The 27606-nt window shown below is 36.0% G+C and overlaps 1 protein-coding gene and 63 non-coding genes across 64 annotated transcripts in view; 1 reads left to right on the forward strand and 63 right to left on the reverse strand.

Annotated features, from left to right (window-relative positions):
• LOC132111361 (kinesin-like protein KIF26B) overlaps positions 1-27606 on the forward strand; it is a 149187-nt gene that overhangs the window by 81913 nt on the left and 39668 nt on the right. The gene's annotated exons all lie outside the window — the stretch shown is intronic.
• Positions 31-113, reverse strand: trnal-uaa (transfer RNA leucine (anticodon UAA)). Its single transcript has one exon. It is a non-coding gene; the product is annotated as a tRNA-Leu (tRNA).
• On the reverse strand, positions 879-961 carry trnal-uaa (transfer RNA leucine (anticodon UAA)). The gene has a single exon. It is a non-coding gene; the product is annotated as a tRNA-Leu (tRNA).
• On the reverse strand, positions 1069-1151 carry trnal-uaa (transfer RNA leucine (anticodon UAA)). The gene has a single exon. It is a non-coding gene; the product is annotated as a tRNA-Leu (tRNA).
• On the reverse strand, positions 1288-1370 carry trnal-uaa (transfer RNA leucine (anticodon UAA)). The gene has a single exon. It is a non-coding gene; the product is annotated as a tRNA-Leu (tRNA).
• On the reverse strand, positions 1715-1797 carry trnal-uaa (transfer RNA leucine (anticodon UAA)). Its single transcript has one exon. It is a non-coding gene; the product is annotated as a tRNA-Leu (tRNA).
• On the reverse strand, positions 1918-2000 carry trnal-uaa (transfer RNA leucine (anticodon UAA)). The gene has a single exon. It is a non-coding gene; the product is annotated as a tRNA-Leu (tRNA).
• On the reverse strand, positions 2328-2410 carry trnal-uaa (transfer RNA leucine (anticodon UAA)). The gene has a single exon. It is a non-coding gene; the product is annotated as a tRNA-Leu (tRNA).
• trnal-uaa (transfer RNA leucine (anticodon UAA)) lies at positions 3161-3243 on the reverse strand. The gene has a single exon. It is a non-coding gene; the product is annotated as a tRNA-Leu (tRNA).
• Positions 3365-3447, reverse strand: trnal-uaa (transfer RNA leucine (anticodon UAA)). Its single transcript has one exon. It is a non-coding gene; the product is annotated as a tRNA-Leu (tRNA).
• On the reverse strand, positions 4231-4313 carry trnal-uaa (transfer RNA leucine (anticodon UAA)). Its single transcript has one exon. It is a non-coding gene; the product is annotated as a tRNA-Leu (tRNA).
• On the reverse strand, positions 4437-4519 carry trnal-uaa (transfer RNA leucine (anticodon UAA)). The gene has a single exon. It is a non-coding gene; the product is annotated as a tRNA-Leu (tRNA).
• Positions 4641-4723, reverse strand: trnal-uaa (transfer RNA leucine (anticodon UAA)). Its single transcript has one exon. It is a non-coding gene; the product is annotated as a tRNA-Leu (tRNA).
• On the reverse strand, positions 4860-4942 carry trnal-uaa (transfer RNA leucine (anticodon UAA)). The gene has a single exon. It is a non-coding gene; the product is annotated as a tRNA-Leu (tRNA).
• On the reverse strand, positions 5287-5369 carry trnal-uaa (transfer RNA leucine (anticodon UAA)). Its single transcript has one exon. It is a non-coding gene; the product is annotated as a tRNA-Leu (tRNA).
• Positions 5710-5792, reverse strand: trnal-uaa (transfer RNA leucine (anticodon UAA)). The gene has a single exon. It is a non-coding gene; the product is annotated as a tRNA-Leu (tRNA).
• trnal-uaa (transfer RNA leucine (anticodon UAA)) lies at positions 5929-6011 on the reverse strand. The gene has a single exon. It is a non-coding gene; the product is annotated as a tRNA-Leu (tRNA).
• trnal-uaa (transfer RNA leucine (anticodon UAA)) lies at positions 6367-6449 on the reverse strand. Its single transcript has one exon. It is a non-coding gene; the product is annotated as a tRNA-Leu (tRNA).
• Positions 7199-7281, reverse strand: trnal-uaa (transfer RNA leucine (anticodon UAA)). The gene has a single exon. It is a non-coding gene; the product is annotated as a tRNA-Leu (tRNA).
• Positions 7622-7704, reverse strand: trnal-uaa (transfer RNA leucine (anticodon UAA)). Its single transcript has one exon. It is a non-coding gene; the product is annotated as a tRNA-Leu (tRNA).
• On the reverse strand, positions 8002-8084 carry trnal-uaa (transfer RNA leucine (anticodon UAA)). The gene has a single exon. It is a non-coding gene; the product is annotated as a tRNA-Leu (tRNA).
• On the reverse strand, positions 8221-8303 carry trnal-uaa (transfer RNA leucine (anticodon UAA)). The gene has a single exon. It is a non-coding gene; the product is annotated as a tRNA-Leu (tRNA).
• trnal-uaa (transfer RNA leucine (anticodon UAA)) lies at positions 8645-8727 on the reverse strand. Its single transcript has one exon. It is a non-coding gene; the product is annotated as a tRNA-Leu (tRNA).
• Positions 9068-9150, reverse strand: trnal-uaa (transfer RNA leucine (anticodon UAA)). Its single transcript has one exon. It is a non-coding gene; the product is annotated as a tRNA-Leu (tRNA).
• On the reverse strand, positions 9477-9559 carry trnal-uaa (transfer RNA leucine (anticodon UAA)). Its single transcript has one exon. It is a non-coding gene; the product is annotated as a tRNA-Leu (tRNA).
• trnal-uaa (transfer RNA leucine (anticodon UAA)) lies at positions 10616-10698 on the reverse strand. Its single transcript has one exon. It is a non-coding gene; the product is annotated as a tRNA-Leu (tRNA).
• On the reverse strand, positions 11755-11837 carry trnal-uaa (transfer RNA leucine (anticodon UAA)). Its single transcript has one exon. It is a non-coding gene; the product is annotated as a tRNA-Leu (tRNA).
• Positions 12589-12671, reverse strand: trnal-uaa (transfer RNA leucine (anticodon UAA)). The gene has a single exon. It is a non-coding gene; the product is annotated as a tRNA-Leu (tRNA).
• Positions 12793-12875, reverse strand: trnal-uaa (transfer RNA leucine (anticodon UAA)). Its single transcript has one exon. It is a non-coding gene; the product is annotated as a tRNA-Leu (tRNA).
• trnal-uaa (transfer RNA leucine (anticodon UAA)) lies at positions 13644-13726 on the reverse strand. Its single transcript has one exon. It is a non-coding gene; the product is annotated as a tRNA-Leu (tRNA).
• On the reverse strand, positions 13839-13921 carry trnal-uaa (transfer RNA leucine (anticodon UAA)). The gene has a single exon. It is a non-coding gene; the product is annotated as a tRNA-Leu (tRNA).
• Positions 14043-14125, reverse strand: trnal-uaa (transfer RNA leucine (anticodon UAA)). Its single transcript has one exon. It is a non-coding gene; the product is annotated as a tRNA-Leu (tRNA).
• Positions 14262-14344, reverse strand: trnal-uaa (transfer RNA leucine (anticodon UAA)). Its single transcript has one exon. It is a non-coding gene; the product is annotated as a tRNA-Leu (tRNA).
• Positions 14689-14771, reverse strand: trnal-uaa (transfer RNA leucine (anticodon UAA)). Its single transcript has one exon. It is a non-coding gene; the product is annotated as a tRNA-Leu (tRNA).
• On the reverse strand, positions 15112-15194 carry trnal-uaa (transfer RNA leucine (anticodon UAA)). Its single transcript has one exon. It is a non-coding gene; the product is annotated as a tRNA-Leu (tRNA).
• On the reverse strand, positions 15331-15413 carry trnal-uaa (transfer RNA leucine (anticodon UAA)). The gene has a single exon. It is a non-coding gene; the product is annotated as a tRNA-Leu (tRNA).
• Positions 15977-16059, reverse strand: trnal-uaa (transfer RNA leucine (anticodon UAA)). The gene has a single exon. It is a non-coding gene; the product is annotated as a tRNA-Leu (tRNA).
• Positions 16172-16254, reverse strand: trnal-uaa (transfer RNA leucine (anticodon UAA)). The gene has a single exon. It is a non-coding gene; the product is annotated as a tRNA-Leu (tRNA).
• Positions 16376-16458, reverse strand: trnal-uaa (transfer RNA leucine (anticodon UAA)). The gene has a single exon. It is a non-coding gene; the product is annotated as a tRNA-Leu (tRNA).
• trnal-uaa (transfer RNA leucine (anticodon UAA)) lies at positions 16595-16677 on the reverse strand. Its single transcript has one exon. It is a non-coding gene; the product is annotated as a tRNA-Leu (tRNA).
• trnal-uaa (transfer RNA leucine (anticodon UAA)) lies at positions 17022-17104 on the reverse strand. Its single transcript has one exon. It is a non-coding gene; the product is annotated as a tRNA-Leu (tRNA).
• Positions 17461-17543, reverse strand: trnal-uaa (transfer RNA leucine (anticodon UAA)). Its single transcript has one exon. It is a non-coding gene; the product is annotated as a tRNA-Leu (tRNA).
• trnal-uaa (transfer RNA leucine (anticodon UAA)) lies at positions 17680-17762 on the reverse strand. Its single transcript has one exon. It is a non-coding gene; the product is annotated as a tRNA-Leu (tRNA).
• Positions 18118-18200, reverse strand: trnal-uaa (transfer RNA leucine (anticodon UAA)). Its single transcript has one exon. It is a non-coding gene; the product is annotated as a tRNA-Leu (tRNA).
• trnal-uaa (transfer RNA leucine (anticodon UAA)) lies at positions 18950-19032 on the reverse strand. The gene has a single exon. It is a non-coding gene; the product is annotated as a tRNA-Leu (tRNA).
• trnal-uaa (transfer RNA leucine (anticodon UAA)) lies at positions 19372-19454 on the reverse strand. The gene has a single exon. It is a non-coding gene; the product is annotated as a tRNA-Leu (tRNA).
• On the reverse strand, positions 20017-20099 carry trnal-uaa (transfer RNA leucine (anticodon UAA)). The gene has a single exon. It is a non-coding gene; the product is annotated as a tRNA-Leu (tRNA).
• Positions 20236-20318, reverse strand: trnal-uaa (transfer RNA leucine (anticodon UAA)). The gene has a single exon. It is a non-coding gene; the product is annotated as a tRNA-Leu (tRNA).
• On the reverse strand, positions 21276-21358 carry trnal-uaa (transfer RNA leucine (anticodon UAA)). Its single transcript has one exon. It is a non-coding gene; the product is annotated as a tRNA-Leu (tRNA).
• On the reverse strand, positions 21680-21762 carry trnal-uaa (transfer RNA leucine (anticodon UAA)). Its single transcript has one exon. It is a non-coding gene; the product is annotated as a tRNA-Leu (tRNA).
• On the reverse strand, positions 22097-22179 carry trnal-uaa (transfer RNA leucine (anticodon UAA)). The gene has a single exon. It is a non-coding gene; the product is annotated as a tRNA-Leu (tRNA).
• On the reverse strand, positions 22511-22593 carry trnal-uaa (transfer RNA leucine (anticodon UAA)). The gene has a single exon. It is a non-coding gene; the product is annotated as a tRNA-Leu (tRNA).
• Positions 22730-22812, reverse strand: trnal-uaa (transfer RNA leucine (anticodon UAA)). Its single transcript has one exon. It is a non-coding gene; the product is annotated as a tRNA-Leu (tRNA).
• Positions 23141-23223, reverse strand: trnal-uaa (transfer RNA leucine (anticodon UAA)). Its single transcript has one exon. It is a non-coding gene; the product is annotated as a tRNA-Leu (tRNA).
• On the reverse strand, positions 23769-23851 carry trnal-uaa (transfer RNA leucine (anticodon UAA)). The gene has a single exon. It is a non-coding gene; the product is annotated as a tRNA-Leu (tRNA).
• On the reverse strand, positions 24616-24698 carry trnal-uaa (transfer RNA leucine (anticodon UAA)). The gene has a single exon. It is a non-coding gene; the product is annotated as a tRNA-Leu (tRNA).
• Positions 25026-25108, reverse strand: trnal-uaa (transfer RNA leucine (anticodon UAA)). The gene has a single exon. It is a non-coding gene; the product is annotated as a tRNA-Leu (tRNA).
• Positions 25245-25327, reverse strand: trnal-uaa (transfer RNA leucine (anticodon UAA)). The gene has a single exon. It is a non-coding gene; the product is annotated as a tRNA-Leu (tRNA).
• trnal-uaa (transfer RNA leucine (anticodon UAA)) lies at positions 25876-25958 on the reverse strand. The gene has a single exon. It is a non-coding gene; the product is annotated as a tRNA-Leu (tRNA).
• On the reverse strand, positions 26287-26369 carry trnal-uaa (transfer RNA leucine (anticodon UAA)). The gene has a single exon. It is a non-coding gene; the product is annotated as a tRNA-Leu (tRNA).
• Positions 26507-26589, reverse strand: trnal-uaa (transfer RNA leucine (anticodon UAA)). The gene has a single exon. It is a non-coding gene; the product is annotated as a tRNA-Leu (tRNA).
• On the reverse strand, positions 26697-26779 carry trnal-uaa (transfer RNA leucine (anticodon UAA)). Its single transcript has one exon. It is a non-coding gene; the product is annotated as a tRNA-Leu (tRNA).
• Positions 26916-26998, reverse strand: trnal-uaa (transfer RNA leucine (anticodon UAA)). Its single transcript has one exon. It is a non-coding gene; the product is annotated as a tRNA-Leu (tRNA).
• Positions 27341-27423, reverse strand: trnal-uaa (transfer RNA leucine (anticodon UAA)). Its single transcript has one exon. It is a non-coding gene; the product is annotated as a tRNA-Leu (tRNA).

Here is a 27606-nt window from a genome sequence, read left to right on the forward strand (position 1 = left end):
ATTGTTTTCTTTTTAAAATTCTCATTTGTCTACCAGGAGTGGGGTTCGAACCCAGGAGGACATTTGTCCATTGGATCTTAAGTCCAACGCCTTAACCTCTCGGCCATCCTGGTTTCTCTTTTGAAATAAAACAACCTTTTTTTTAACTGGTATTTAAGTATTAAGCAATTTGTTTGTAACAGAAACTCATACTGTACAGCTGAATTATCATTTTCTTTTTAAGTTTATCAGTGGTCTACCAGGAATGGGGTTCGAATCGACAAAGGACATTTGTCCATTTGATCTTAAGTTCAACATCTTAACCTCTTGGCCATCCTGGTTACTCTTTCAAAACAAAACAACCTTTTTTTATTGGTACTGAAGAACTTAGTAATTTTTAGTAACACAACTATTTACTGTACAGCCAAATTACTGTATTCCATTTAAAATTCACATTGGTCTACCAGGAGTAGGGTTGGAACCCACGAGGACATTTGTCCTTTGGCTCTTAAGTCCAACGCCTTCACCACTCTTCCACCCTGGTAACTGTTTTGAAGTAAAGCAACCTTTTATTTAAACTGGCATTTAAGTATTAAGCAATTTGTTTGTAACAGAAACTCATACTGTACAGCCAAATATACAACCAAATCATTGTTTTCTTTTTAAAATTCTCATTGGTCTACCAGGAGTAGGGTTCGAACCCACGAGGACATTTGTCCGTTGGCTCTTAAGTCCAAGGCCTTCACCACTCTGCCACCCTGGTAATTGTTTTGAAATAAAGCAACCTTTTTTTTAAACTGCCATTTAAGTATTAAGCAATTTGTTTGTAACAGAAACTCATACTGTACAGCCAAATATTCAAGCAAATTATTGTTTTCTTTTTTAAATTCTCATTTGTCTACCAGGAGTGGGGTTCGAACCCACGAGGACATTTGTCCATTGGATCTTAAGTCCAACGCCTTCACCACTCGGCCACCCTGGTTACTTTTTTGACATAAAGCAACCTTTTTTTTAACTGGTATTTAAGTATTAAGCAACTTTATACTGTACAGCCAAATTACTGTATTCCATTTAAAATTCACATTGGTCTACCAGGAGTAGGGTTCGAACCCACGAGGACATTTGTCCATTGGCTCTTAAGTCCAACGCCTTCACCACTCTGCCACCCTGGTAACTGTTTTGAAATAAAGCAACCTTTTTTTTAAACTGGCATTTAAGTATTAAGCAATTTGTTTGTAAAAGAAACTCATACTGTACAGCCAAATATACAAGCAAATTATTGTTTTCTTTTTAAAATTCTCATTTGTCTACCAGGAGTGGGGTTCGAACCCACGAAGACATTTGTCCATTGGATCTTAAGTCCAACGCCTTAACCTCTCGGCCATCCTGGTTTCTCTTTTTAAATAAAGCAACCTTTTTTTTAAACTGGTACTTTAGTATTAAGCAATTTTTTTGTAACAGAAACTCATACTGTACAGCTGATAATATCATTTTCATTTTAAGTTTATCAGTGGTCTACCAGGAATGGGGTTCGAACCGACAATGACATTTGTCCATTGGCTCTTAAGTCCAATGCCTTCACCACTCGGCCACCCTGGTTACTGTTTTAAAATAAAGCAACCTTTTTTTTAAACTGGCATGTAAGTATTAAGCAATTTGTTTGTAAAAGAAACTCATACCGTACAGCCAAATATACAACCAAATTATTGTTTTCATTTTAAAATTCTCATTTGTCTACCAGGAATGGGGTTCGAACCCACGAGGACATTTGTCCATTGGATCTTAAGTCCAACGCCTTAACCTCTCGGCCATCCTGGTTTCTCTTTTGAAATAAAACAACCTTTTTTTCATTGGTACTGAAGAACTTAGTAATTTTAATAACACAACTTTATACTGTACAGCCAAATTACTGTATTCCATTTAAAATTCAGATTGGTCTACCAGGAGTAGGGTTCGAACCCACGAGGACATTTGTCCATTGGCTCTTAAGTCCAACGCCTTCACCACTCTGCCACCCTGGTAACTGTTTTGAAATAAAGCAACCTTTTTTTTAAACTGGCATTTAAGTATTAAGCAATTTGTTTGTAAAAGAAACTCATACTGTACAGCTGAATTATCATTTTCTTTTTAAGTTTATCAGTGGTCTACCAGGATTGGGGTTCGAATCGACAAAGGACATTTGTCCATTTGATCTTAAGTTCAACATCTTAACCTCTTGGCCATCCTGGTTACTCTTTCAAAGCAAACAACCTTTTTTTATTGGTACTGAAGAACTTAGTAATTTTTAGTAACACAACTATATACTGTACAGCCAAATTATTGTTTTCCTTTTAAAATTCCAATTTGTCTACCAGGAGTGGGGTTCGAACCCACGAGGACATTTGTCCATTGGATCTTAAGTCCAACGCCTTAACCTCTCGGCCATCCTGGTTTCTCTTTTGAAATAAAACAACCTTTTTTTCATTGGTACTGAAGAACTTAGTAATTTTTAGTAACACAACTTTATACTGTACAGCCAAATTACTGTATTCCATTTAAAATTTACATTGGTCTACCAGGAGTAGGGTTCGAACCCACGAGGACATTTGTCCATTGGCTCTTAAGTCCAAGGCCTTCACCACTCTGCCACCTGGTAATTGTTTTGAAATAAAGCAACCTTTTTTTTAAACTGCCATTTAAGTATTAAGCAATTTGTTTGTAACAGAAACTCATACTTTACAGCCAAATATTCAAGCAAATTATTGTTTTCTTTTTAAAATTCTCGTTTGTCTACCAGGAGTGGGGTTCGAACCTACGAGGACATTTGTCCATTGGATCTTAAGTCTAACACCTTAATCACTCGGCCATCCTGGTTACTCTTTTGATAGTAAACTACTTTTTTTTTTAAAACTGGTACTTAAGAACTAAGTAATTTTTAGTAACACAACTTTATACAGTACAGCCAAATTACTGTATTCCATTTAAAATTCACATTGGCCTACCAGGAGTGGGGTTCAAACCCACAAGGACATTTGTCCATTTGATCTTAAGTTCAACATCTTAACCTCTTGGCCATCCTGGTTACTCTTTCAAAGCAAAACAACATTTTTTTATTGGTACTGAAGAACTTAGTAATTTTTAGTAACACAACTATATACTGTACAGCCAAATTATTGTTTTCCTTTTAAAATTCCAATTTGTCTACCAGGAGTGGGGTTCGAACCCACGAGGACATTTGTCCATTGGGTCTTAAGTCCAACACCTTAACCTCTCGGCCATCCTGGTTTCTCTTTTGAAATAAAACAACCTTTTTTTCATTGGTACTGAAGAACTTAGTAATTTTTAGTAACACAACTTTATACTGTACAGCCAAATTACTGTATTCCATTTAAAATTCACATTGGTCTACCAGGAGTAGGGTTCGAACCCACGAGGACATTTGTCCATTGGCTCTTAAGTCCAACGCCTTCACCACTCTGCCACCCTGGTAACCGTTTTGAAATAAAGCAACCTTTTTTTTAAACTGGCATTTAAGTATTAAGCAATTTGTTTGTAAAAGAAACTCATACTGTACAGCCAAATATACAAGCAAATTATTGTTTTCTTTTTAAAATTCTCATTTGTCTACCAGGAGTGGGGTTCGAACCCACGAGGACATTTGTCCATTGGGACTTAAGTCTAACACCTTAATCACTCGGCCATCCTGGTTACTCTTTTGATAGTAAACTACTTTTTTTTTTAAACTGGTACTTAAGAACTAAGTAATTTTTAGTAACACAACTTTATACAGTACAGCCAAATTACTGTATTCCATTTAAAATTCACATTGGCCTACCAGGAGTGGGGTTCAAACCCACAAGGACATTTGTCCATTTGATCTTAAGTTCAACATCTTAACCTCTTGGCCATCTTGGTTACTCTGTCAATAATTAAACAACTTTTAAAAAAAAAAGGTATTTAAGAACTAAGTAATTTTTACTAAGTAATTTTTAGTAACACAACTTTATACTGTACAGCCAAATTACTGTATTCCATTTAAAATTTACATTGGTCTACCAGGAGTAGGGTTCGAACCCACGAGGACATTTGTCCATTGGCTCTTAAGTCCAAGGCCTTCACCACTCTGCCACCCTGGTAATTGTTTTGAAATAAAGCAACCTTTTTTTAAAACTGCCATTTAAGTATTAAGCAATTTGTTTGTAACAGAAACTCATACTTTACAGCCAAATATTCAAGCAAATTATTGTTTTCTTTTTTAAATTCTCATTTGTCTACCAGGAGTGGGGTTCGAACCCACGAGGACATTTGTCCATTGGATCTTAAGTCCAACGCCTTCACCACTCGGCCACCCTGGTTACTTTTTTGACATAAAGCAACCTTTTTTTTAACTAGTATTTAAGTATTAAGCAATTTGTTTGTAACAGAAACTCATACTGTACAGCTGAATTATCATTTTCTTTTTAAGTTTATCAGTGGTCTACCAGGAATGGGGTTCGAACCCACGAGGACATTTGTCCATTGGATCTTAAGTCCAACACCTTAACCTCTCGGCCATCCTGGTTTCTCTTTTGAAATAAAACAACCTTTTTTTCATTGGTACTGAAGGACTTAGTAATTTTTAGTAACACAACTTTATACTGTACATCCAAATTACTGTATTCCATTTAAAATTCACATTGGTCTACCAGGAGTAGGGTTCGAACCCACGAGGACATTTGTCCATTGGCTCTTAAGTCCAACGCCTTCACCACTCTGCCACCCTGGTAACTGTTTTGAAATAAAGCAACCTTTTTTTTAAACTGGCATTTAAGTATTAAGCAATTTTTTTGTAAAAGAAACTCATACTGTACAGCCAAATATACAAGCAAATTATTGTTTTCTTTTTAAAATTCTCATTTGTCTACCAGGAGTGGGGTTCGAACCCACGAAGACATTTGTCCATTGGATCTTAAGTCCAACGCCTTAACCTCTCGGCCATCCTGGTTTCTCTTTTTAAATAAAGCAACCTTTTTTTTAAACTGGTACTTTAGTATTAAGCAATTTTTTTGTAACAGAAACTCATACTGTACAGCTGATAATATCATTTTCATTTTAAGTTTATCAGTGGTCTACCAGGAATGGGGTTCGAACCGACGATGACATTTGTCCATTGGCTCTTAAGTCCAATGCCTTCACCACTCGGCCACCCTGGTTACTGTTTTAAAATAAAGCAACCTTTTTTTTAAACTGGCATGTAAGTATTAAGCAATTTGTTTGTAAAAGAAACTCATACCGTACAGCCAAATATACAACCAAATTATTGTTTTCATTTTAAAATTCTCATTTGTTTACCAGGAATGGGGTTCAAACCCACGAGGACATTTGTCCATTGGATCTTAAGTCCAACGCCTTAACCTCTCGGCCATCCTGGTTTCTCTTTTGAAATAAAACAACCTTTTTTTCATTGGTACTGAAGAACTTAGTAATTTTTAGTAACACAACTTTATACTGTACAGCCAAATTACTGTATTCCATTTAAAATTCAGATTGGTCTACCAGGAGTAGGGTTCGAACCCACGAGGACATTTGTCCATTGGCTCTTAAGTCCAACGCCTTCACCACTCTGCCATACTGGTAACTTTTTTGACATAAAGCAACCTTTTTTTTAAACTGGCATTTAAGTACTAAGCAATTTGTTTGTAACAGAAACTCATATTGTACAGCCAAATATACAACCAAATTATTGTTTTCTTTTTAAAATTCTCATTTGTCTACCAGGAGTGGGGTTCGAACCCACTAGGACATTTGTCCATTGGATCTTAAGTCCAACGCCTTCACCACTCGGCCACCCTGGTGACTGTTTTGAAACAAAGCAACCTTTTTTTTAAACTGGCATTTAATTATTAAGCAATTTGTTTGTAACAGAAACTCATACTGTACAGCCAAATATACAACCAAATTATTGTTTTCTTTTTATAATTCTCATTTGTCTACCAGGAGTGGGGTTCGAACCCACGAGGACATTTGTCCATTGGATCTTAAGTCCAACGCCTTCACCACTCGGCCACCCTGGTTACTGTTTTGAAACAAAGCAACCTTTTTTTTAAACTGGCATTTAAGTATTAAGCAATTTGTTTGTAACAGAAACTCATACTGTACAGCCAAATATACAACCAAATCATTGTTTTCTTTTTAAAATTCACATTGGTCTACCAGGAGTAGAGTTCGAACCCACGAGGACATTTGTCCATTGGCTCTTAAGTCCAAGGCCTTCACCACTCTGCCACCCTGGTAATTGTTTTGAAATAAAGCAACCTTTTTTTTTAACTGCCATTTAAGTATTAAGCAATTTGTTTGTAACAGAAACTCATACTGTACAGCCAAATATTCAAGCAAATTATTGTTTTCTTTTTTAAATTCTCATTTGTCTACCAGGAGTGGGGTTCGAACCCACAAGGACATTTGTCCATTGGATCTTAAGTCCAACGCCTTCACCACTCGGCCACCCTGGTTACTTTTTTGACATAAAGCAACCTTTTTTTAACTGGTATTTAAGTATTAAGCAATTTGTTTGTAACAGAAACTCATACTGTACAGCTGAATTATCATTTTCTTTTTAAGTTTATCAGTGGTCTACCAGGAATGGGGTTCGAACCGACGATGACATTTGTCCATTGGCTCTTAAGTCCAATGCCTTCACCACTCGGCCCCCCTGGTTACTGTTTTGAAATAAAGCAACCTTTTTTTTAAACTGGCATTTAAGTATTAAGCAATTTGTTTGTAACAGAAACTCATACCGTACAGCCAAATATACAAGCAAATTATTGTTTTCTTTTTAAAATTCTCGTTTGTCTACCAGGAGTGGGGTTCGAACCTACGAGGACATTTGTCCATTGGATCTTAAGTCTAACACCTTAATCACTCGGCCATCCTGGTTACTCTTTTGATAGTAAACTACTTTTTTTTTTAAACTGGTACTTAAGAACTAAGTAATTTTTAGTAACACAACTTTATACAGTACAGCCAAATTACTGTATTCCATTTAAAATTCACATTGGCCTACCAGGAGTGGGGTTCGAACCCACAAGGACATTTGTCCATTTGATCTTAAGTTCAACATCTTAACCTCTTGGCCATCCTGGTTACTCTTTCAAAGCAAAACAACATTTTTATTGGTACTGAAGAACTTAGTAATTTTTAGTAACACAACTATATACTGTACAGCCAAATTATTGTTTTCCTTTTAAAATTCCAATTTGTCTACCAGGAGTGGGGTTCGACCCCACGAGGACATTTGTCCATTGGATCTTAAGTCCAACGCCTTAACCTCTCGGCCATCCTGGTTTCTCTTTTGAAATAAAACAACCTTTTTTTCATTGGTACTGAAGAACTTAGTAATTTTTAGTAACACAACTTTATACTGTACAGCCAAATTACTGTATTCCATTTAAAATTCACATTGGTCTACCAGGAGTAGGGTTCGAACCCACGAGGACATTTGTCCATTGGCTCTTAAGTCCAACACCTTTACCACTCTGCCACACTGGTAACTGTTTTGAAATAAAGCAACCTTTTTTTTAAACTGGCATTTAAGTATTAAGCAATTTGTTTGTAACAGAAACTCATATTGTACAGCCAAATATACAAGCAAATTATTGTTTTCTTTTTAAAATTCTCATTTGTCTACCAGGAGTGGGGTTCGAACCCACGAAGACATTTGTCCATTGGATCTTAAGTCCAACGCCTTAACCTCTCGGCCATCCTGGTTTCTCTTTTTAAATAAAGCAACCTTTTTTTTAAACTGGTACTTTAGTATTAAGCAATTTTTTTGTAACAGAAACTCATACTGTACAGCTGATAATATCATTTTCATTTTAAGTTTATCAGTGGTCTACCAGGAATGGATCTTAAGTCCAACGCCTTAACCTCTCGGCCATCCTGGTTTCTCTTTTGAAATAAAACAACCTTTTTTTCATTGGTACTGAAGAACTTAGTAATTTTTAGTAACACAACTTTATACTGTACAGCCAAATTACTGTATTCCATTTAAAATTCAGATTGGTCTACCAGGAGTAGGGTTCGAACCCACGAGGACATTTGTCCATTGGCTCTTAAGTCCAACGCCTTCACCACTCTGCCACCCTGGTAACTGTTTTGAAATAAAGCAACCTTTTTTTTAAACTGGCATTTAAGTATTAAGCAATTTGTTTGTAAAAGAAACTCATACTGTACAGCAAAATATACAAGCACATTATTGTTTTCCTTTTAAAATTCCAATTTGTCTACCAGGAGTGGGGTTCGAACCCACGAGGACATTTGTCCATTGGATTTTAAGTCCAACGCCTTAACCTCTCGGCCATCCTGGTTTCTCTTTTGAAATAAAACAACCTTTTTTTCATTGGTACTGAAGAACTTAGTAATTTTTAGTAACACAACTTTATACAGTACAGCCAAATTACTGTATTCCATTTAAAATTCACATTGGTCTACCAGGATTAGGGTTCAAACCGACGATGACATTTGTCCATTGGCTCTTTAGTCCAATGCCTTCACCACTCGGCCACCCTGGTTACTGTTTTAAAATAAAGCAACCTTTTTTTTTAAACTGGCATTTAAGTATTAAGCAATTTGTTTGTAAAAGAAACTCATACTGTACAGCAAAATATACAAGCACATTATTGTTTTCCTTTTAAAATTCCAATTTGTCTACCAGGAGTGGGGTTCGAACCCACGAGGACATTTGTCCATTGGATCTTAAGTCCAACGCCTTAACCTCTCGGCCATCCTGGTTTCTCTTTTGAAATAAAACAACCTTTTTTTCATTGGTACTGAAGAACTTAGTAATTTTTAGTAACACAACTTTATACAGTACAGCCAAATTACTGTATTCCATTTAAAATTCACATTGGTCTACCAGGATTAGGGTTCGAACCGACGATGACATTTGTCCAATGGCTCTTAAGTCCAATGCCTTCACCACTCGGCCACCCTGGTTACTGTTTTAAAATAAAGCAACCTTTTTTTTAAACTGGCATTTAAGTATTAAGCAATTTGTTTGTAACAGAAACTCATACTGTACAGCCAAATATTCAAGCAAATTATTGTTTTCTTTTTTAAATTCTCATTTGTCTACCAGGAGTGGGGTTCGAACCCACGAGGACATTTGTCCATTGGATCTTAAGTCAAACGCCTTAACCTCTCGGCCACCCTGGTTACTTTTTTGACATAAAGCAACCTTTTTTTTAACTGGTATTTAAGTATTAAGCAATTTGTATGTAACAGAAACTCATACTGTACAGCTGAATTATCATTTTCTTTTTAAGTTTATCAGTGGTCTACCAGGATTGGGGTTCGAATCGACAAAGGACATTTGTCCATTTGATCTTAAGTTCAACATCTTAACCTCTTGGCCATCCTGGTTACTCTTTCAAAGCAAACAACCTTTTTTTATTGGTACTGAAGAACTTAGTAATTTTTAGTAACACAACTATATACTGTACAGCCAAATTATTGTTTTCCTTTTAAAATTCCAATTTGTCTACCAGGAGTGGGGTTCGAACCCACGAGGACATTTGTCCATTGGATCTTAAGTCCAACGCCTTAACCTCTCGGCCATCCTGGTTTCTCTTTTGAAATAAAACAACCTTTTTTTCATTGGTACTGAAGAACTTAGTAATTTTTAGTAACACAACTTTATACTGTACAGCCAAATTACTGTATTCCATTTAAAATTTACATTGGTCTACCAGGAGTAGGGTTCGAACCCACGAGGACATTTGTCCATTGGCTCTTAAGTCCAAGGCCTTCACCACTCTGCCACCCTGGTAATTGTTTTGAAATAAAGCAACCTTTTTTTTAAACTGCCATTTAAGTATTAAGCAATTTGTTTGTAACAGAAACTCATACTTTACAGCCAAATATTCAAGCAAATTATTGTTTTCTTTTTAAAATTCTCGTTTGTCTACCAGGAGTGGGGTTCGAACCTACGAGGACATTTGTCCATTGGATCTTAAGTCTAACACCTTAATCACTTGGCCATCCTGGTTACTCTTTTGATAGTAAACTACTTTTTTTTTTTTAAAACTGGTACTTAAGAACTAAGTAATTTTTAGTAACACAACTTTATACAGTACAGCCAAATTACTGTATTCCATTTAAAATTCACATTGGCCTACCAGGAGTGGGGTTCAAACCCACAAGGACATTTGTCCATTTGATCTTAAGTTCAACATCTTAACCTCTTGGCCATCCTGGTTACTCTTTCAAAGCAAAACAACATTTTTTTATTGGTACTGAAGAACTTAGTAATTTTTAGTAACACAACTATATACTGTACAGCCAAATTATTGTTATACTTTTTTGACATAAAGCAACCTTTTTTTTAACTGGTATTTAAGTATTAAGCAATTTGTATGTAACAGAAACTCATACTGTACAGCTGAATTATCATTTTCTTTTTAAGTTTATCAGTGGTCTACCAGGATTGGGGTTCGAATCGACAAAGGACATTTGTCCATTTGATCTTAAGTTCAACATCTTAACCTCTTGGCCATCCTGGTTACTCTTTCAAAGCAAACAACCTTTTTTTATTGGTACTGAAGAACTTAGTAATTTTTAGTAACACAACTATATACTGTACAGCCAAATTATTGTTTTCCTTTTAAAATTCCAATTTGTCTACCAGGAGTGGGGTTCGAACCCACGAGGACATTTGTCCATTGGATCTTAAGTCCAACGCCTTAACCTCTCGGCCATCCTGGTTTCTCTTTTGAAATAAAACAACCTTTTTTTCATTGGTACTGAAGAACTTAGTAATTTTTAGTAACACAACTTTATACTGTACAGCCAAATTACTGTATTCCATTTAAAATTTACATTGGTCTACCAGGAGTAGGGTTCGAACCCACGAGGACATTTGTCCATTGGCTCTTAAGTCCAAGGCCTTCACCACTCTGCCACCCTGGTAATTGTTTTGAAATAAAGCAACCTTTTTTTTAAACTGCCATTTAAGTATTAAGCAATTTGTTTGTAACAGAAACTCATACTTTACAGCCAAATATTCAAGCAAATTATTGTTTTCTTTTTAAAATTCTCGTTTGTCTACCAGGAGTGGGGTTCGAACCTACGAGGACATTTGTCCATTGGATCTTAAGTCTAACACCTTAATCACTTGGCCATCCTGGTTACTCTTTTGATAGTAAACTACTTTTTTTTTTTTAAAACTGGTACTTAAGAACTAAGTAATTTTTAGTAACACAACTTTATACAGTACAGCCAAATTACTGTATTCCATTTAAAATTCACATTGGCCTACCAGGAGTGGGGTTCAAACCCACAAGGACATTTGTCCATTTGATCTTAAGTTCAACATCTTAACCTCTTGGCCATCCTGGTTACTCTTTCAAAGCAAAACAACATTTTTTTATTGGTACTGAAGAACTTAGTAATTTTTAGTAACACAACTATATACTGTACAGCCAAATTATTGTTATACTTTTTTGACATAAAGCAACCTTTTTTTTAACTGGTATTTAAGTATTAAGCAATTTGTATGTAACAGAAACTCATACTGTACAGCTGAATTATCATTTTCTTTTTAAGTTTATCAGTGGTCTACCAGGATTGGGGTTCGAATCGACAAAGGACATTTGTCCATTTGATCTTAAGTTCAACATCTTAACCTCTTGGCCATCCTGGTTACTCTTTCAAAGCAAACAACCTTTTTTTATTGGTACTGAAGAACTTAGTAATTTTTAGTAACACAACTATATACTGTACAGCCAAATTATTGTTTTCCTTTTAAAATTCCAATTTGTCTACCAGGAGTGGGGTTCGAACCCACGAGGACATTTGTCCATTGGATCTTAAGTCCAACGCCTTAACCTCTCGGCCATCCTGGTTTCTCTTTTGAAATAAAACAACCTTTTTTTCATTGGTACTGAAGAACTTAGTAATTTTTAGTAACACAACTTTATACTGTACAGCCAAATTACTGTATTCCATTTAAAATTTACATTGGTCTACCAGGAGTAGGGTTCGAACCCACGAGGACATTTGTCCATTGGCTCTTAAGTCCAAGGCCTTCACCACTCTGCCACCCTGGTAATTGTTTTGAAATAAAGCAACCTTTTTTTTAAACTGCCATTTAAGTATTAAGCAATTTGTTTGTAACAGAAACTCATACTTTACAGCCAAATATTCAAGCAAATTATTGTTTTCTTTTTAAAATTCTCGTTTGTCTACCAGGAGTGGGGTTCGAACCTACGAGGACATTTGTCCATTGGATCTTAAGTCTAACACCTTAATCACTCGGCCATCCTGGTTACTCTTTTGATAGTAAACTACTTTTTTTTTTAAAACTGGTACTTAAGAACTAAGTAATTTTTAGTAACACAACTTTATACAGTACAGCCAAATTACTGTATTCCATTTAAAATTCACATTGGCCTACCAGGAGTGGGGTTCAAACCCACAAGGACATTTGTCCATTTGATCTTAAGTTCAACATCTTAACCTCTTGGCCATCCTGGTTACTCTTTCAAAGCAAAACAACATTTTTTTATTGGTACTGAAGAACTTAGTAATTTTTAGTAACACAACTATATACTGTACAGCCAAATTATTGTTTTCCTTTTAAAATTCCAATTTGTCTACCAGGAGTGGGGTTCGAACCCACGAGGACATTTGTCCATTGGATCTTAAGTCCAACACCTTAACCTCTCGGCCATCCTGGTTTCTCTTTTGAAATAAAACAACCTTTTTTTCATTGGTACTGAAGAACTTAGTAATTTTTAGTAACACAACTTTATACTGTACAGCCAAATTACTGTATTCCATTTAAAATTCACATTGGTCTACCAGGAGTAGGGTTCGAACCCACGAGGACATTTGTCCATTGGCTCTTAAGTCCAACGCCTTCACCACTCTGCCACCCTGGTAACTGTTTTGAAATAAAGCAACCTTTTTTTTAAACTGGCATTTAAGTATTAAGCAATTTGTTTGTAAAAGAAACTCATACTGTACAGCCAAATATACAAGCAAATTATTGTTTTCTTTTTAAAATTCTCATTTGTCTACCAGGAGTGGGGTTCGAACCCACGAGGAGATTTGTCCATTGGAACTTAAGTCTAACACCTTAATCACTCGGCCATCCTGGTTACTCTTTTGATAGTAAACTACTTTTTTTTTTAAACTGGTACTTAAGAACTAAGTAATTTTTAGTAACACAACTTTATACAGTACAGCCAAATTACTGTATTCCATTTAAAATTCACATTGGCCTACCAGGAGTGGGGTTCAAACCCACAAGGACATTTGTCCATTTGATTTTAAGTTCAACATCTTAACCTCTTGGCCATCTTGGTTACTCTGTCAATAATTAAACAACTTTTTTAAAAAAAGGTATTTAAGAACTAAGTAATTTTTAGTAACACAACTTTATACTGTACAGCCAAATTACTGTATTCCATTTAAAATTTACATTGGTCTACCAGGAGTAGGGTTCGAACCCACGAGGACATTTGTCCATTGGCTCTTAAGTCCAAGGCCTTCACCACTCTGCCACCCTGGTAATTGTTTTGAAATAAAGCAACCTTTTTTTAAAACTGCCATTTAAGTATTAAGCAATTTGTTTGTAACAGAAACTCATACTTTACAGCCAAATATTCAAGCAAATTATTGTTTTCTTTTTTAAATTCTCATTTGTCTACCAGGAGTGGGGTTCGAACCCACGAGGACATTTGTCCATTGGATCTTAAGTCCAACGCCTTCACCACTCGGCCACCCTGGTTACTTGTTTGACATAAAGCAACCTTTTTTTTAACTAGTAAGCAATTTGTTTGTAACAGAAACTCATACTGTACAGCTGAATTATCATTTTCTTTTTAAGTTTATCAGTGGTCTACCAGGAATGGGGTTCGAACCCACGAGGACATTTGTCCATTGGATCTTAAGTCCAACACCTTAACCTCTCGGCCATCCTGGTTTCTCTTTTGAAATAAAACAACCTTTTTTTCATTGGTACTGAAGAACTTAGTAATTTTTAGTAACACAACTTTATACTGTACATCCAAATTACTGTATTCCATTTAAAATTCACATTGGTCTACCAGGAGTAGGGTTCGAACCCACGAGGACATTTGTCCATTGGCTCTTAAGTCCAACGCCTTTACCACTCTGCCACCCTGGTAACTGTTTTGAAATAAAGCAACCTTTTTTTTAAACTGGCATTTAAGTATTAAGCAATTTTTTTGTAAAAGAAACTCATACTGTACAGCCAAATATACAAGCAAATTATTGTTTTCTTTTTAAAATTCTCATTTGTCTACCAGGAGTGGGGTTCGAACCCACGAAGACATTTGTCCATTGGATCTTAAGTCCAACGCCTTAACCTCTCGGCCATCCTGGTTTCTCTTTTTAAATAAAGCAACCTTTTTTTTAAACTGGTACTTTAGTATTAAGCAATTTTTTTGTAACAGAAACTCATACTGTACAGCTGATAATATCATTTTCATTTTAAGTTTATCAGTGGTCTACCAGGAATGGGGTTCGAACCGACGATGACATTTGTCCATTGGCTCTTAAGTCCAATGCCTTCACCACTCGGCCACCCTGGTTACTGTTTTAAAATAAAGCAACCTTTTTTTTAAACTGGCATGTAAGTATTAAGCAATTTGTTTGTAAAAGAAACTCATACCGTACAGCCAAATATACAACCAAATTATTGTTTTCATTTTAAAATTCTCATTTGTCTACCAGGAATGGGGTTCGAACCCACGAGGACATTTGTCCATTGGATCTTAAGTCCAACGCCTTAACCTCTCGGCCATCCTGGTTTCTCTTTTGAAATAAAACAACCTTTTTTTCATTGGTACTGAAGAACTTAGTAATTTTTAGTAACACAACTTTATACTGTACAGCCAAATTACTGTATTCCATTTAAAATTCAGATTGGTCTACCAGGAGTAGGGTTCGAACCCACGAGGACATTTGTCCATTGGCTCTTAAGTCCAACGCCTTCACCACTCTGCCATACTGGTAACTTTTTTGACATAAAGCAACCTTTTTTTTAAACTGGCATTTAAGTACTAAGCAATTTGTTTGTAACAGAAACTCATATTGTACAGCCAAATATACAACCAAATTATTGTTTTCTTTTTAAAATTCTGATTTGTCTACCAGGAGTGGGGTTCGAACCCACGAGGACATTTGTCCATTGGATCTTAAGTCCAACGCCTTCACCACTCGGCCACCCTGGTGACTGTTTTGAAACAAAGCAACCTTTTTTTTAAACTGGCATTTAATTATTAAGCAATTTGTTTGTAACAGAAACTCATACTGTACAGCCAAATATACAACCAAATTATTGTTTTCTTTTTATAATTCTCATTTGTCTACCAGGAGTGGGGTTCGAACCCACGAGGACATTTGTCCATTGGAACTTAAGTCTAACACCTTAATCACTCGGCCATCCTGGTTACTCTTTTGATAGTAAACTACTTTTTTTTTTAAACTGGTACTTAAGAACTAAGTAATTTTTAGTAACACAACTTTATACAGTACAGCCAAATTACTGTATTCCATTTAAAATTCACATTGGCCTACCAGGAGTGGGGTTCAAACCCACAAGGACATTTGTCCATTTGATTTTAAGTTCAACATCTTAACCTCTTGGCCATCTTGGTTACTCTGTCAATAATTAAACAACTTTTTAAAAAAAAGGTATTTAAGAACTAAGTAATTTTTACTAAGTAATTTTTAGTAACACAACTTTATACTGTACAGCCAAATTACTGTATTCCATTTAAAATTTACATTGGTCTACCAGGAGTAGGGTTCGAACCCACGAGGACATTTGTCCATTGGCTCTTAAGTCCAAGGCCTTCACCACTCTGCCACCCTGGTAATTGTTTTGAAATAAAGCAACCTTTTTTTAAAACTGCCATTTAAGTATTAAGCAATTTGTTTGTAACAGAAACTCATACTTTACAGCCAAATATTCAAGCAAATTATTGTTTTCTTTTTTAAATTCTCATTTGTCTACCAGGAGTGGGGTTCGAACCCACGAGGACATTTGTCCATTGGATCTTAAGTCCAACGCCTTCACCACTCGGCCACCCTGGTTACTTTTTTGACATAAAGCAACCTTTTTTTTAACTAGTAAGCAATTTGTTTGTAACAGAAACTCATACTGTACAGCTGAATTATCATTTTCTTTTTAAGTTTATCAGTGGTCTACCAGGAATGGGGTTCGAACCCACGAGGACATTTGTCCATTGGATCTTAAGTCCAACACCTTAACCTCTCGGCCATCCTGGTTTCTCTTTTGAAATAAAACAACCTTTTTTTCATTGGTACTGAAGAACTTAGTAATTTTTAGTAACACAACTTTATACTGTACATCCAAATTACTGTATTCCATTTAAAATTCACATTGGTCTACCAGGAGTAGGGTTCGAACCCACGAGGACATTTGTCCATTGGCTCTTAAGTCCAACGCCTTCACCACTCTGCCACCCTGGTAACTGTTTTGAAATAAAGCAACCTTTTTTTTAAACTGGCATTTAAGTATTAAGCAATTTTTTTGTAAAAGAAACTCATACTGTACAGCCAAATATACAAGCAAATTATTGTTTTCTTTTTAAAATTCTCATTTGTCTACCAGGAATGGGGTTCGAACCCACGAAGACATTTGTCCATTGGATCTTAAGTCCAACGCCTTAACCTCTCGGCCATCCTGGTTTCTCTTTTTAAATAAAGCAACCTTTTTTTTAAACTGGTACTTTAGTATTAAGCAATTTTTTTGTAACAGAAACTCATACTGTACAGCTGATAATATCATTTTCATTTTAAGTTTATCAGTGGTCTACCAGGAATGGGGTTCGAACCGACGATGACATTTGTCCATTGGCTCTTAAGTCCAATGCCTTCACCACTCGGCCACCCTGGTTACTGTTTTAAAATAAAGCAACCTTTTTTTTAAACTGGCATGTAAGTATTAAGCAATTTGTTTGTAAAAGAAACTCATACCGTACAGCCAAATATACAACCAAATTATTGTTTTCATTTTAAAATTCTCATTTGTCTACCAGGAATGGGGTTCGAACCCACGAGGACATTTGTCCATTGGATCTTAAGTCCAACGCCTTAACCTCTCGGCCATCCTGGTTTCTCTTTTGAAATAAAACAACCTTTTTTTCATTGGTACTGAAGAACTTAGTAATTTTTAGTAACACAACTTTATACTGTACAGCCAAATTACTGTATTCCATTTAAAATTCAGATTGGTCTACCAGGAGTAGGGTTCGAACCCACGAGGACATTTGTCCATTGGCTCTTAAGTCCATTGGCTCTTAAGTCCAACGCCTTCACCACTCTGCCATACTGGTAACTTTTTTGACATAAAGCAACCTTTTTTTTAAACTGGCATTTAAGTACTAAGCAATTTGTTTGTAACAGAAACTCATATTGTACAGCCAAATATACAACCAAATTATTGTTTTCTTTTTAAAATTCTGATTTGTCTACCAGGAGTGGGGTTCGAACCCACGAGGACATTTGTCCATTGGATCTTAAGTCCAACGCCTTCACCACTCGGCCACCCTGGTGACTGTTTTGAAACAAAGCAACCTTTTTTTTAAACTGGCATTTAATTATTAAGCAATTTGTTTGTAACAGAAACTCATACTGTACAGCCAAATATACAACCAAATTATTGTTTTCTTTTTATAATTCTCATTTGTCTACCAGGAGTGGGGTTCGAACCCACGAGGACATTTGTCCATTGGATCTTAAGTCCAACGCCTTCACCACTCGGCCACCCTGGTTACTGTTTTGAAACAAAGCAACCTTTTTTTTAAACTGGCATTTAAGTATTAAGCAATTTGTTTGTAACAGAAACTCATACTGTACAGCCAAATATACAACCAAATCATTGTTTTCTTTTTAAAATTCACATTGGTCTACCAGGAGTAGAGTTCGAACCCACGAGGACATTTGTCCATTGGCTCTTAAGTCCAAGGCCTTCACCACTCTGCCACCCTGGTAATTGTTTTGAAATAAAGCAACCTTTTTTTTTAACTGCCATTTAAGTATTAAGCAATTTGTTTGTAACAGAAACTCATACTGTACAGCCAAATATTCAAGCAAATTATTGTTTTCTTTTTTAAATTCTCATTTGTCTACCAGGAGTGGGGTTCGAACCCACAAGGACATTTGTCCATTGGATCTTAAGTCCAACGCCTTCACCACTCGGCCACCCTGGTTACTTTTTTGACATAAAGCAACCTTTTTTTAACTGGTATTTAAGTATTAAGCAATTTGTTTGTAACAGAAACTCATACTGTACAGCTGAATTATCATTTTCTTTTTAAGTTTATCAGTGGTCTACCAGGAATGGGGTTCGAACCGACGATGACATTTGTCCATTGGCTCTTAAGTCCAATGCCTTCACCACTCGGCCCCCCTGGTTACTGTTTTGAAATAAAGCAACCTTTTTTTTAAACTGGCATTTAAGTATTAAGCAATTTGTTTGTAACAGAAACTCATACCGTACAGCCAAATATACAAGCAAATTATTGTTTTCTTTTTAAAATTCTCGTTTGTCTACCAGGAGTGGGGTTCGAACCTACGAGGACATTTGTCCATTGGATCTTAAGTCTAACACCTTAATCACTCGGCCATCCTGGTTACTCTTTTGATAGTAAACTACTTTTTTTTTTAAACTGGTACTTAAGAACTAAGTAATTTTTAGTAACACAACTTTATACAGTACAGCCAAATTACTGTATTCCATTTAAAATTCACATTGGCCTACCAGGAGTGGGGTTCGAACCCACAAGGACATTTGTCTATTTGATCTTAAGTTCAACATCTTAACCTCTTGGCCATCCTGGTTACTCTTTCAAAGCAAAACAACATTTTTATTGGTACTGAAGAACTTAGTAATTTTTAGTAACACAACTATATACTGTACAGCCAAATTATTGTTTTCCTTTTAAAATTCCAATTTGTCTACCAGGAGTGGGGTTCGAACCCACGAGGACATTTGTCCATTGGATCTTAAGTCCAACGCCTTAACCTCTCGGCCATCCTGGTTTCTCTTTTGAAATAAAACAACCTTTTTTTCATTGGTACTGAAGAACTTAGTAATTTTTAGTAACACAACTTTATACTGTACAGCCAAATTACTGTATTCCATTTAAAATTCACATTGGTCTACAAGGAGTAGGGTTCGAACCCACGAGGACATTTTTCCATTGGCTCTTAAGTCCAACACCTTCACCACTCTGCCACACTGGTAACTGTTTTGAAATAAAGCAACCTTTTTTTAAACTGGCATTTAAGTATTAAGCAATTTGTTTGTAAAACAAACTCATACTGTACAGCCAAATATACAACCAAATTATTGTTTTCTTTTTATAATTCTCATTTGTCTACCAGGAGTGGGGTTCGAACCCACGAGGACATTTGTCCATTGGATCTTAAGTCCAACGCCTTAACCTCTCAGCCATCCTGGTTTCTCTTTTTAAATAAAGCAACCTTTTTTTAAACTGGTACTTAAGTATTAAGCAATTTGTTTGTAACAGAAACTCATACTGTACAGCTGATGATATCATTTTCATTTTAAGTTTATCAGTGGTCTACCAGGAATGGGGTTCGAACCGACGATGACATTTGTCCATTGGCTCTTAAGTCCAATGCCTTCACCACTCGGCCACCCTGGTTACTGTTTTAAAATAAAGCAACCTTTTTTTTAAACTGGCATTTAAGTATTAAGCAATTTGTTTGTAAAAGAAACTCATACTGTACAGCCAAATATACAACCAAATTACTGTATTCCATTTAAAATTCACATTGGTCTACCAGGAGTAGGGTTCGAACCCACGAGGACATTTGTCCATTGGCTCTTAAGTCCAACACCTTTACCACTCTGCCACACTGGTAACTGTTTTGAAATAAAGCAACCTTTTTTTTAAACTGGCATTTAAGTATTAAGCAATTTGTTTGTAACAGAAACTCATATTGTACAGCCAAATATACAACCAAATTATTGTTTTCTTTTTATAATACTCATTTGTCTACCAGGAGTGGGGTTCGAACCCACGAGGACATTTGTCCATTGGCTCTTAAGTCCAACGCCTTCACCACTCGGCCACCCTGGTTACTTTTTTGACATAAAGCAACCTTTTTTTTAAACTGGCATTTAAGTACTAAGCAATTTGTTTGTAACAGAAACTCATATTGTACAGCTAAATATACAACCAAATTATTGTTTTCTTTTTAAAATTCTCATTTGTCTACCAGGAGTGGGGTTCGAACCCACGATGACATTTGTCCATTGGATCTTAAGTCCAACGCCTTCACCACTCGGCCACCCTGGTTACTGCTTTGAAACAAAGCAACCTTTTTTTTAAACTGGCATTTAAGTATTAAGCAATTTGTTTGTAAAAGAAACTCATACTGTACAGCCAAATATACAACCAAATTATTGTTTTCATTTTAAAATTCTCATTTGTCTACCAGGCGTTGGGTTCGAACCCACGAGGACATTTGTCCATTGGATCTTAAGTCCAACACCTTAATCTCTCGGCCATCCTGGTTACTCTTTCGATAGTAAACTACTTTTTTTTTTAAACTGGTACTTAAGAATTAAGTAATTTTTAGTAACACAACTTTATATGGTACAGCCAAATTACTGTATTCCATTTAAAATTCACATTGTCCTACCAGGAGTGGGGTTCGAACCCACAAGGACATTTGTCCATTTGATCTTAAGTCCAACATCTTAACCTCTTGGTCATCCTGGTTACTCTTTCAAAGCAAAACAACCTTTTTTTTATTGGTACTGAAGAACTTAGTAATTTTTTGTAACACAACTATATACTGTACAGCCAAATTATGGTTTTCCTTTTAAAATTCTCATTTGTCTACCAGGAGTGGGGTTCGAACCTACGAGGACATTTGTCCATTGGATCTTAAGTCTAACACCTTAATAACTCGGCCATCCTGGTTACTCTTTTGATAGCAAACTACTTTTTTTTTTAAACTGGTACTTAAGAACTAAGTAATTTTTAGTAACACAACTTTATACAGTACAGCCAAATTACTGTATTCCATTTAAAATTCACATTGGCCTACCAGGAGTGGGGTTCGACCCCACAAGGACATTTGTCCATTTGATCTTAAGTTCAACATCTTAACCTCTTGGCCATCCTGGTTACTCTTTCAAAGCAAAACAACCTTTTTTTATTGGTACTAAAGAACTTAGTAATTTTTAGTAACACAACTATATACTGTACAGCCAAATTATTGTTTTCCTTTTAAAATTCCAATTTGTCTACCAGGAGTGGGGTTCAAACCCACGAGGAGATTTGTCCATTGGATCTTAAGTCCAACGCCTTAACCTCTCGGCCATCCTGGTTTCTCTTTTGAAATAAAACAACCTTTTTTTTCATTGGTACTGAAGAACTTAGTAATTTTTAGTAACACAACTTTATACTGTACAGCCAAATTACTATATTCCATTTAAAATTCACATTGGTCTACCAGGAGTAGGGCTCGAACCCACGAGGACATTGGCTCTTAAGTCCAACGCCTTCACCACTCTGCCACCCTGGTAACTGTTTTGAAATAAAGCAACCTTTTTTTTAAACTGGCATTTAAGTATTAAGCAATTTGTTTGTAACAGAAACTCATATTGTACAGCCAAATTATTGTTTTCTTTTTATAATTCTCATTTGTCTACCAGGAGTGGGGTTCGAACCTACGAAGACATTTGTCCATTGGAGCTTAAGTCCAACGCCTTAACCTCTCGGCCATCCTGGTTTCTCTCTTTAAATAAAGCAACTTTTTTTTAACTGGTACTTAAGCATTAAGCATTTTTTTTGTAACAGAAACTCATACTGTACAGCTGAATTATCATTTTCATTTATCAGTGGTCTACCAGGAATGGGGTTCGAACCGATGATGACATTTGTCCATTGGCTCTTAAGTCCAATGCCTTCACCACTCTGCCACCCTGCTTACTGTTTTAAAATAAAGCAACCTTTTTTATAAACTGGCATTTAAGTATTAAGCAATTTGTTTGTAAAAGAAACTCATACTGTACAGCCAAATATACAACCAAATTATTATTTTCTTTTTAAAATTCTCATTTGTCTACCAGGAGTGGGGTTCGAACCCACGAGGACATTTGTCCATTGGATCTTAAGTCCAACGCCTTAACCTCTCGGCCATCCTGGTTTCTCTCTTGAAATAAAACAACCTTTTTTTCATTGGTACTGAAGAACTTAGTAATTTTTAGTAACACAACTTTATACTTTATAGCCAAATTACTGTATTCCATTTAAAATTCACATTGGTCTACCAGGAGTAGGGTTCGAACCCACGAGGACATTGGCTCTTAAGTCCAACGCCTTCACCACTCTGCCACCCTGGTAACTGTTTTGAAATAAAGCAACCTTTTTTTAAACTGGCATTCAAGTATTAAGCAATTTGTTTGTAACAGAAACTCATATTGTACAGCCAAATATACAACCAAATTATTGTTTTCTTTTTATAACTCTCATTTGTCTACCAGGAGTGGGGTTCGAACCCACGAGGACATTTGTCCATTGGCTCTTAAGTCCAACGCCTTCACCACTCGGCCACCCTGGTTACTTTTTTGACATAAAGCAACCTTTTTTTTAAACTGGCATTTAAGTACTAAGCAATTTGTTTGTAACAGAAACTCATATTGTACAGCCAAATATACAACCAAATTATTGTTTTCTTTTTAAAATTCTCATTTGTCTACCAGGAGTGTGGTTCGAACCCACGAGCACATTTGTCCATTGGATCTTAAGTCCAACGCCTTCACCACTCGGCCACCCTGGTTAATCTTTCGATTGTAAACTACTTTTTTTTTTTAACTGGTACTTAAGAATTAAGTAATTTTTAGTAACACAACTTTATATGGTACAGCCAAATTACTGTATTCCATTTAAAATTCACATTGGCCTACCAGGAGTGGGGTTCGAACCCACAAGGACATTTGTCCATTTGATCTTAAGTCCAACATCTTAACCTCTTGGCCATCCTGGTTACTCTTTCAAAGCAAAACAACCTTTTTTTTATTGGTACTGAAGAACTTAGTAATTTTTAGCAACAAAACTATATACTGTACAGCCAAATTATTGTTTTCCTTTTAAAATTCCAATTTGTCTACTAGGAGTGGGGTTCAAACCCACGAGGACATTTGTCCATTGGATCTTAAGTCCAACGCCTTAACCTCTCGGCCATCCTGGTTACTCTGTCAAGAATTTAACAACTTTTTTTTAAACTGGTATTTAAGAATTAAGTAATTTTTACTAAGTAATTTTTAGTAACACAACTTTATACTGTACAGCCAAATTATTGTTTTCCTTTTAAAATTCCAATTTGTCTACCAGGAGTCGGGTTCGAACCCACGAGGACATTTGTCCATTGGATCTTAAGTCCAACGCCTTAACCTCTCGGCCAACCTGGTTTCTCTAATGAAAAAAAAAAAACTTTTTTTAATTGGTACTGAAGAACTTAGTAATTTATAGTAACACAACTATTTACTTTACAGCCAAATTATTGTTTTCCTTCTGAAATTCTCATTTGTCTACCAGGAGTGGGGCTCGAACTGACTATGACATTTGTCCATTGGCTCTTAAGTCCAACGCCTTAACCTGTCGGTCATCCTGGTTTCTCTTTTGAAATAAAACAACCTTTTTTTCATTGGTATTGAAGAACTTAGTAATTTATAGTAACACAACTATTTACTGTACAGCCAAATTATTGTTTTCCTTTTAAAATCTTCATTTGTCTACCAGGAGTGGGGTTCGAACCCACGAGGACATTTGTCCATTGGATCTTAAGTCCAACGCCTTAACCTCTCAGCCATCCTGGTTTCTCTTTTGAAATAAAACAACCTTTTTTTCATTGGTACTGAAGGACTTAGTAATTTTTAGCAACACAAATTTATACTGTACAGCCAAATTACTGTATTCCATTTAAAATTCACATTGGTCTACCAGGAGTAGGGTTCAAACCCACGAGGACATTTGTCCATTGGCTCTTAAGTCCAACGCCTTCACCACTCTGCCACACTGGTAACTTTTTTGGCATAAAGCAACCTTTTTTTAACTGGTATTTAAGTATTAAGCAATTTGCTTGTAACAGAAACTCATACTGTACAGCTGAATTATCATTTTCTTTTTAATTTTATCAGTGGTCTACCAGTAAAGGGGTTCGAACCGACGATGACATTTGTCCATTGGCTCTTAAGTCCAACGCCTTAACCTCTCGGCCACCCTGGTTACTGTTTTGAAGTAAAGCAACCTTTTATTTAAACTGGCATTTAAGTATTAAGCAATTTGTTTGTAACAGAAACTCATACTGTACAGCCAAATATACAACCAAATCATTGTTTTCTTTTTAAAATTCTCATTGGTCTACCAGGAGTAGGGTTCGAACCCACGAGGACATTTGTCCATTGGCTCTTAAGTCCAAGGCCTTCACCACTCTGCCACCCTGGTAATTGTTTTGAAATAAAGCAACCTTTTTTTTAAACTGCCATTTAAGTATTAAGCAATTTGTTTGTAACAGAAACTCATACTGTACAGCCAAATATTCAAGCAAATTATTGTTTTCTTTTTTAAATTCTCATTTGTCTACCAGGAGTGGGGTTCGAACCCACGAGGACATTTGTCCATTGGATCTTAAGTCCAACGCCTTCACCACTCGGCCTCCCTGGTTACTTTTTTGACATAAAGCCACCTTTTTTTTAACTGGTATTTAAGTATTAAGCAATTTGTTTGTAACAGAAACTCATACTGTACAGCTGAATTATCATTTTCTTTTTAAGTTTATCAGTGGTCTACCAGGAATGGGGTTCGAATCGACAAAGGACATTTGTCCATTTGATCTTAAGTTCAACATCTTAACCTCTTGGCCATCCTGGTTACTCTTTCAAAGCAAAACAACCTTTTTTTATTGGTACTGAAGGACTTAGTAATTTTTAGTAACACAACTATATACTGTACAGCCAAATTACTGTATTCCATTTAAAATTCACATTGGTCTACCAGGAGTAGGGTTCGAACCCACGAGGACATTTGTCCATTGGCTCTTAAGTCCAACGCCTTCACCACTCTGCCACCCTGGTAACTGTTTTGAAATAAAGCAACCTTTTTTTTAAACTGGCATTTAAGTATTAAGCAATTTGTTTGTAAAAGAAACTCATACTGTACAGCCAAATATACAAGCACATTATTGTTTTCTTTTTAAAATTCTCATTTGTCTACCAGGAGTGGGGTTCGAACCCACGAGGACATTTGTCCATTTGATCTTAAGTCCAACGCCTTAACCTCTCGGCCATCCTGGCTTCTCTTTTGAAATAAAACAACCGTTTTTTCATTGGTACTGAAGAACTTAGTAATTTTTAGTAACAAAACTTTATACTGTACAGCCAAATTACTGTATTCCATTTAAAATTCAGATTGGTCTACCAGGAGTAGGGTTCGAACCCAAGAGGACATTTGTCCATTGGCTTTTAAGTCCAACGCCTTCACCACTCTGCCACCCTGGTAACTGTTTTGAAATAAAGCAACCTTTTTTTAAACTGGTACTTAATTATTAAGCAATTTTTTTTGTAACAGAAACTCATACTGTACAGCTGATAATATCATTTTCATTTTAAGTTTATCAGTGGTCTACCAGGAACGGGGTTGGAACTGACGATGACATTTGTCCATTGGCTCTTAAGTCCAATGCCTTCACCACTCGGCCACCCTGGTTACTGTTTTAAAATAAAGCAACCTTTTTTTTAAACTGGCATGTAAGTATTAAGCAATTTGTTTGTAAAAGAAACTTATACTGTACAGCCAAATATACAACCAAATTATTGTTTTCATTTTAAATATCTCATTTGTCTACCAGGAGTGGGGTTCGAACCCACGAGGACATTTGTCCATTGGATCTTAAGTCCAACGCCTTAACCTCTCGGCCACCCTGGTTACTTTTTTGACATAAAGCAACCTTTTTTTTAACTGGTATTTAAGTATTAAGCAATTTGTTTGTAACAGAAACTCATACTGTACAGCTGAATTATCATTTTCTTTTTAAGTTTATCAGTGGTCTACCAGGAATGGGGTTCGAATCGACAAAGGACATTTGTCCATTTGATCTTAAGTTCAACATCTTAACCTCTTGGCCATCCTGGTTGCTCTTTCAAAACAAAACAACCTTTTTTTATTGGTACTGAAGAACTTAGTAATTTTTAGTAACACAACTATTTACTGTACAGCCAAATTATTGTTTTCCCTTTTAAAATTTTCTTTTGTCTACCAGGAGTGGGGTTCGAACCCACGAGGACATTTGTCCATTGGATCTTAAGTCCAACGCCTTAACCTCTCGGCCATCCTGGTTACTCTGTCAATAATTAAACAACTTTTTTTTAAACTGGTATTTAAGAACTAAGTAATTTTTACTAAGTAATTTTTAGTAACACAACTTTATACTGTACAGCCAAATTACTGTATTCCATTTAAAATTCACATTGGTCTACCAGGAGTGGGGTTCGAACCCACGAGGACGTTTGTCCATTGGATCTTAAGTCCAACGCCTTCACCACTCGGCCACCCTGGTTACTTTTTTGACATAAAGCAACCTTTTTTTTAACTGGTATTTAAGTATTAAGCAACTTTATACTGTACAGCCAAATTACTGTATTCCATTTAAAATTCACATTGGTCTACCAGGAGTAGGGTTCGAACCCACGAGGACATTTGTCCATTGGCTCTTAAGTCCAACGCCTTCACCACTCTGCCACCCTGGTAACTGTTTTGAAATAAAGCAACCTTTTTTTTAAACTGGCATTTAAGTATTAAGCAATTTGTTTGTAAAAGAAACTCATACTGTATAGCCAAATAAACAAGCACATTATTGTTTTCTTTTTAAAATTCTCATTTGTCTACCAGGAGTGGGGTTCGAACCCACGAAGACATTTGTCCATTGGATCTTAAGTCCAACGCCTTAACCTCTCGGCCATCCTGGTTTCTCTTTTTAAATAAAGCAACCTTTTTTTAAACTTGTACTTAAGTATTAAGCAATTTTTTTGTAACAGAAACTCATACTGTACAGCTGATAATATCATTTTCATTTTAAGTTTATCAGTGGTCTACCAGGAATGGGGTTCGAACCGACGATGACATTTGTCCATTTGCTCTTAAGTCCAATGCCTTCACCACTCGGCCACCCTGGTTACTGTTTTAAAATAAAGCAACCTTTTTTTAAACTGGCATGTAAGTATTAAGCAATTTGTTTGTAAAAGAAACTCATACTGTACAGCCAAATATACAACCAAATTATTGTTTTCATTTTAAAATTCTCATTTGTCTACCAGGAGTGGGGTTCGAACCCACGAGGACATTTGTCCATTGGATCTTAAGTCCAACGCCTTAACCTCTCGGCCATCCTGGTTTCTCTTTTGACATAAAGCAACCTTTTTTTAACTGGTATTTAAGTATTAAGCAATTTGTTTGTAACAGAAACTCATACTGTACAGCTGAATTATCATTTTCTTTTTAAGTTTATCAGTGGTCTACCAGTAATGGGGTTCGAACCGACGATGACATTTGTCCATTGGCTCTTAAGTCCAACGCC

This window comes from Carassius carassius, chromosome 31 (assembly GCF_963082965.1).
Source record: "Carassius carassius chromosome 31, fCarCar2.1, whole genome shotgun sequence".
NCBI classification, from domain to species: Eukaryota; Metazoa; Chordata; class Actinopteri; order Cypriniformes; family Cyprinidae; genus Carassius; species Carassius carassius.